General features: G+C 35.4%; 1 long non-coding RNA gene across 1 annotated transcript; it reads right to left on the bottom strand.

Annotated features, from left to right (window-relative positions):
* Positions 1–5140: 5140 nt before the first annotated feature.
* LOC114458757 (uncharacterized) lies at positions 5141–6629 on the bottom strand. The gene is made up of 2 exons (XR_003673138.1): positions 6572–6629; positions 5141–5251 (listed from the first exon to the last, which is right to left on the bottom strand). It is a non-coding gene; the product is annotated as an uncharacterized LOC114458757 (long non-coding RNA).
* Positions 6630–7226: the final 597 nt, after the last annotated feature.

Here is a 7226-nt window from a genome sequence, read left to right as displayed (position 1 = left end):
CATGACCCCCATATGTCCCTCTGCGGCTGGTGATTTCGTAGATACACTGATGACAGCCAGATTTGGACATAGCAGCTTTGTGTACATTTAAAACTGCATAGAATGAATTGGTTGCCTTGGAAACCATTTGTTGACAGTTTCACAAAGGCTGCTTTGAAGTTTTTCATTGAGCTGCTTCTGCTTTCATTTTTAGTCATTCTACAGCACAGATAAACTCTCAAAACAACACAACTTTTTGAAGCCAACATTTCTACAGAATTTTCTACAGAAATAGTGTCAGGAATATGGACTCATCTGCTCCTCAACAATCTTTTCAAGACATCATTGAGACAAAAAGGTTCCCAGCCAAATTGTGGAATCTGGTGAATGACCCGGCCAACAATGCTATTTTCTGGGACAGCAAGGGTGAGATAGTCATCATTAACCAGGTCCTCTTAGAGAAGGAGGTCCTGTCCCAAGGGTGTGAGATCTCAGACAGACACTTCAAATCCTTCCACCGCCAGCTCAACCTCTATGGCTTCGAGAAGCTTCGGTCCAAGGTCAATAAGGGGGGATGTAAATACTTTCAGAACCCCAAATTCAAAAGGGAACACCCTGAACTTCTTCACAAGATAACAAGAAAACCAGTCAAAAACAGTGTCAATGCTGTGGCCAACCAGAAGAGGACTCAACAGCTTCCAGACCAAAATCAGCATGGTGGTGAAGGCAGTAATCCTACCTGCTCATCAGATCAACCTGCTGTTCACTATCAGCTTGGGCAGTATTTACCTGATTTTCACCAACAGCACCTTGAGTATTCCACTCAGTCGTTTTCTCACACTGGTTTTTATCAGTCAACACAGTATTTGATCACGTCTGGATTGGAGGAATCCACCCAGGTTCTGACCCCAGGAGAAACCTCGGAGCTGACGCTGGACGATTCAGACATGGAATTATTGTTAAAAATAGCAAATGAGATGATGCAATGTTATTCTCCCATCAACTGCCCAGTCCAGGTTACTGATGAGGTTAAAAAAACCTGAACTGTCAGAGGACCATGTTTCACCCTGGGAGGTGAGGTCATCGTGCCCAGCACATGACTGAGCCCATAGGTCTTTATGGTCAACATTTAACATGTTTTTTTGTTGTTCTATATTTTTATTATGAGAGGAAGTCATTAAAAAAAGTGGACAATATGTGAAACAAAGTGGTATAATTTTCTCTTGTATGACATTACTGTATCTTTGCTTCAATATGAAAAGGAGAAAAAACAAACAAAAACCTGAATCGTCCAAAAATGGACGCCATTTTTCTCAGGACTTGTGTCCATTTAAAAAATCAGAACAATCAAATACATCACATTAAAAAGTTGTTTTGTAAAATGTATCAATATCTAAAACTTACAAAGTGTGAGTAAATTATTATTAAATCATTAAAAATAAAATGTGGTTGATTTTATAGTTTAATTTAATGTGACAGCGTGTTTCTCCAGCTCCTACAACATTTTTCCAGTTGATCAGTGTGAACTATTGCAGTGTCGTCTGTGGCACACACACAAATGTCAGTGAGTGGATGGCCTCCATGGAGAATATTACACAGCATTTAAAAAAGAGCTGACTCCACTTCTGCATAAGGTCTATAACTATGCTCTCTCAGAAGGTGTTCCCCCTTTTTCATGGTCTTTAACTAACAAAACATACAAAATAATTGGGGTTCACTGCAAACAAGCATAATGTTACCACCACCAGATGGGACTGTCAGCTCCTGAATCAGCATTAAAACCTAGGATTAAAATGGAGCAGGAATACACAACAATATACACAGTCTGCTGTATAGCGGCTTAGCACCAATCATATAAAGAAAAGACGAGTGTGAGCAGAACACACTAGGAAACACAAACTTAAAGACGTGCAGGCAGCAGGTCTATGATGCACTGTAATGGCCAGCAGGCCTTAAACAGTGTATTCACAGGCAGGCCACGCCCAACGTTCACGCCAAAAACAGCAGGGATGTCCACTTCCTGTGTCGTACCAAAGTAGTGACCCCCAGGTCAAGCCTTATTATTAAAACTAAATGTGGATTGTTACGATCAAGCTTTGATTGTTAAAGATGGATTATTATTCATGGTTCCTTTTTTAACTAATTTTAACTTAATCTAAATCTAACAACAAAACCATGGACGTAAACAGAGACAAAACTGATATAATCCAGACAGTAGATTAACACTAAAAAGACAGTTTGAGCAAAATACACAAAATCTAAATTGTTAACAAACAAAAATTATTATATTTTAAATATTAAACAACTCATATATACCTAATAATTCCAATAAAGCAGACACAATAGACCCCTAAATAATATATAATTTGATAATAATAATAAAATTTCTACCTAAATAAATGCTTTTGCTATTCTGTACATGTACATGTTGTTAAAGTTAATAGTATTCATAGATCTGCTTGACAATGTCATATATTCTCCTTTTTCTATGATAGTGTAATGTTGCTAGGCGACCAGCCTGCTAACTAAACGTTAGCTAAATACTCTCTGGGTTCTAGACTCAAACACGCTGTAATTCAGTCTTTAGATCAATGTGTCCAACTTGTGATACAGTAAAATCAACACCACTGTGAACATTTGAACACACTGTCAGACTCAGATCCACCTTTTTCACTCAATGATGTTCTGATGAACTTACTGCAGCACTGCCCACAGTAGTTGTTGATGTAACTCACTTTCCTTTACACAGGAGATCTGATCTTTAGATATTGGTGTATTTTTTTATTCAGCCTCTGTTGATCATCATAACTTCATAGCATTTATTCAGACATTCTCAACACAGACACATGGTGATACAGGACTGTGGACCAGAACATGTTATCAGGAGATACAAATGATTTCAGCCTGTCTCACTGTGCCTGATAGAAAATGTATCCCCTCTATAATCCTCAGGTGATGGACTAACATCATCTGCTTTATTCTGTACACATTTATCATCATTTATAATAAAACTAGTGAATTAGAACTAGTTTTATCAAACACAGCTAAAGTTATGGAGGACAGACAGACTTAAAAATGACCTCCACTTGTGTCAGGCTTTTCAGCATGACGTAAGAACTTTATGTCCTTGTCACACGAACCAAGAGGGTCCAGCTGCAGAACCTCCATGCCCCGCTCCGGAAGTGACATCATGAAATGAAGAAAAAAATACAAAATAAAACCAATAGCATAGCCATGTTGGCTAGGCATTTCCAGAAGGTTTATCTGGGTTTTAAGACCTTTGTTAACCGGATTCCTCAGCAGTGTTACATTGAAAAAACAAAGTATAATGCACATCATCAACAACATATAAACTGATCAGCATTTCTGTGAATGATGTTGATCGTCCAGAGACACAATAGTTTTATTTGTGCTACAGTTCTATCACAACCTCTTTGTTTTAAACTTAAAACGGGGATAAATGTAGGATAAATTCAATGTTTAAAGATTCACAGCAGCATTAATAACGTAAAACTTTAAGTACAACACATGAAGGTAAAATATTTCATTAAGTCCATTTATGATAACTTATATATTGTTTTTTAGTGATTAAAGTAATTCTTACAGCCCAGAGCTAATTGTTTTATGAAACAATATCAAAACGTTCAAGACGTGGTTTTACATTAGACACTTTGTGTTAATGTTTTATGTATGTTTTTATTTTTTTTAAATTGCAATTTTAGGGTTTTACTAGGATGGTGTCTTATTTGCTCATAATTTATGCACAATTGCATTAACATTACACTAGCAATAATTAATCATATGCAGAATCACATGGCTTGATTAAATTTAAAGCACAGCTTATAACTCAGATCTAGTAAAAGTAGACCTCAAGGAATATAGTTATTGCTATATATATATATATCATAAATCTAATATTAATGACATCAGTAAAATATACAAAAATGTACATTTTGTTACAGTTGTGAATAGGCATACTGTTATTAACTTATTAAGTATACAATGCCATATACATATACATTTACATTAGAACCACTAAAACTTACCTTGGCGAGAACTAACAGTAAATGTTACAAAAATCCTTCTATAATTTAGTTCCAAAGAAGCATCAAACCAGTAATGTTTAAGTTCTAAGTAATATGGATCATAATTTGCGAAATAAAGACACAAATAAGTGGTTGACAAAAATCAATATTTAGTAATGTCAAAAAAAAGTACAAATTAGGTTATGTAAGATCAACACAAAACAATATTAAACAAATACAATGGGCTGTAAACACGATGAAACTTAAGGAAGACATCTGTTTAGTGTCTTTATTTAATTTAATTCAACTTTATTTATAAAAAGCCAACTAAAAGAAAAAGTCACATCATAACAAAATATAACATTAAGAAAAAACAATTCTACATAAACAAGCATCAGCTACAGTGGATTATTTTTTGTTGATGGTTCTCATGGCCCAGGGATACAAACTGTTTGTCATTCTGGAGGTGGAGCTTTGATTGATCCGTATCTCCTTCAGAGGGGAGCAGGGTGGGAGGGGTCAGAGAGGATGGTCTGATGGTGGCCCAGGAGAGCTCCTCCTGGATGTGAACACCCAGGAACCTGAAGGACCATACTTTCTCCACCAGGTCACCATTGATGATGAGAACAGCGTAGTCTACCAGGTTCCTCCTGAAGGTGATGGTGTTGTGTGTTTCTTTTGGATATGTGTAGGGACATTTATTCAGAATAATAAGAGGCTACAGTGACCATTTTAGACTGTACTTTAGGTGAAAGAGTGGGAACTGGTGCAGCTGTTGAAGCAGGTTGTGAAGGAGAAGGAGTGACTAAGATAGGTTCAGTAGAGGTAGGTAGACATTGGGCACGTCTGCACATATTGAGGTGAACTTCTATATGACTCACATCTCTGCACTGTAAAGTACAACAGCAAATCAACATACAGTATCTAAAACAAATAAAAGCAAAATAAAATGATTACTACAGACAAAGAATAGAACAAGGACAAAAATAACTTGTAGAACTAATAGGATCATTTTTTTAATCAGCATTGATATCAGATGTGCATTTACACAATAGGCTGTCTGCGTCCATGTGAATCTTACCTTAAAATGTTATTGTATTTTGCACATGGACATCAAAGTGCTTCTCCATATTAAATAACTTAAATGACTGTAGTTTTGGGCAAATGGGGCAGTGATACTGCTTGCAGCACATTGTACAGCAGCTCACCTCAGGTTTGACGTCTTTTTTGAAAATTGAAACGTGCATCTGAAAAAAAAAAAAAAAACGTTTAAAACATTAACATCAGTGAGTGAACAAGGTTCATTTAGAAAAAGGTGCTTTAATTCTACAACAATAATTCTTCGGTTATTTTGTTTCAAAACCAGATATTTTCCGGTCTAGATGTAGAATCAAAGGTACTTTTAAAAAAAAAACAACAATATGTTACCATTGGTATTTTGATTATCTTAAAACGAATCAGAAATGCATCTTTTTTTGTTTTTTTGGGGAATTTGGTTTTCCAGTTTCTGGTTTTAAATGAATAAAACAGAAAAACAATTCTTATTTTTTAAATTTGGTTTTGAAACTAAATAACCAAAGAACAAAGGGTACACGAATCCGTGTATCATTCATTCATCGTTATGTAACAAAAACATGAAAAAAAAAAAAAACACTCATTATTTGATATTTGTTTCCAAAACCAAAATGAAAAAAACAAAAAACGCCTTGTTTTTCAAATTCAAGCTCTTTTGCTTCAGTACAGAAAACAAAAAATGGAAAACAAACACCTTTATTCATTTTCTCCATCACCGATTGGTCAAAGAACGTGACCCGGAAGTAAAGCGTTAAACATTCTGCGATATCTTTAGCTCTGCAACACTTAGGAGTCTCTAAATCCTCCTAAATGTCTGTGAGGAGGTTCTGTGTCCAACACCAGCTAAAGTGAAAAGGACACGTTTCTGATGCACAGTTGGAAGCAGTGATCTTATCATACCAAACTGGATGAGAGTACACTTCTGGGTCACGTACTTTGGCAAATATGAAATATGATACACGGATTTATAACAAAATTTGGTCAGAGAATGATTTCTATGTAACAATCGACACAAAACCTTCAAATCTACATTTGAAATGTGTACAGTTTCAATTTACATTATGACGAATCTCTGCTAAATAAGACAAACCATGCCATCCTTTTTAAATGGACACATTAATACAATAATAACTCAAACGATATTGTTTTATTTCCCAGGGTAAACTGTGAAACCGTTATTATAAAAACACACTCGATTACGACTGTTATTACAATCTACTGGTATCAAAATTAACCCTTGCGACTAATTTCAATGGCATGACATAATATTAAGCTTTAAAATTGTACCTATTTTAAAAAAAAATAGCCCACGTTAGCTCAGCCTCATTTAAAAAAAATGCTTTGTGCTAATGTTGTGATTGTATTTTACATCAACAGATCATCTGAAGAAACTAATAATAGTCTGCAGCTGGACCCCTCTCGTCTGAACACCGCGAATGTTGAAAATTAATAATTTTATTGATAATTTAACATAAACAAAACTATTTACTTACCATGTTCTGAGCACGGCTGTTCCGAGAAACACGTGTACCACTACTGTCTCGTCTAACAAAAGAAGAAGAGTAGCTTCTTCTTCTTTGGTTGTTGACGGCAGTTGGCACCCAAAATATTGCATTATTGCCACCTTCAGGAGAAAAGCTGCTGTGCAGGAACCCATATATGGAGGGTTAGCTTCCGGGCCAGGGGCATGGAGGAGCTGCAGCTGGACCCCTCTCGCATATTTTGTGTTTTTCCTGTTGAATCAATCAGGGGTTCTCGTGACAAACGCTTCAAACAAACATAAAAATTGTTTAAAAATGATAATAAATTGTATATCTATGGATAGTTCTGCAGTAGTTGAAAAGATCTGATGCAGTGGAAACAAAAATAATATTAATGGATTACATTTTTATTGCCTTTTTATGAGACAGAGGTTTGTAGACAGGAGTACAAGTGTTATTTTTTTCTTTAAAACTGTCTTTGTGCCAAAAATAATAATGCATTAAAATCATCAAACATGTTTCATTTTGCACCTTATTTTTTGGAGATATCTCATATATTGTGTTTTTGCTGTTTAAAATATCAGGGGTTCTCATTATGAAAAAGTTCATACAAACATATAAAGGGTTTGAAAATGATAATAAATTGTATATCTATGGATAGTTCTGA

Source organism: Gouania willdenowi, unplaced genomic scaffold (assembly GCF_900634775.1).
Source record: "Gouania willdenowi unplaced genomic scaffold, fGouWil2.1 scaffold_177_arrow_ctg1, whole genome shotgun sequence".
NCBI classification, from domain to species: Eukaryota; Metazoa; Chordata; class Actinopteri; order Blenniiformes; family Gobiesocidae; genus Gouania; species Gouania willdenowi.
Note: the sequence above shows the minus strand (reverse complement) of the source record. Positions and strands in the feature narration are given on the sequence as shown.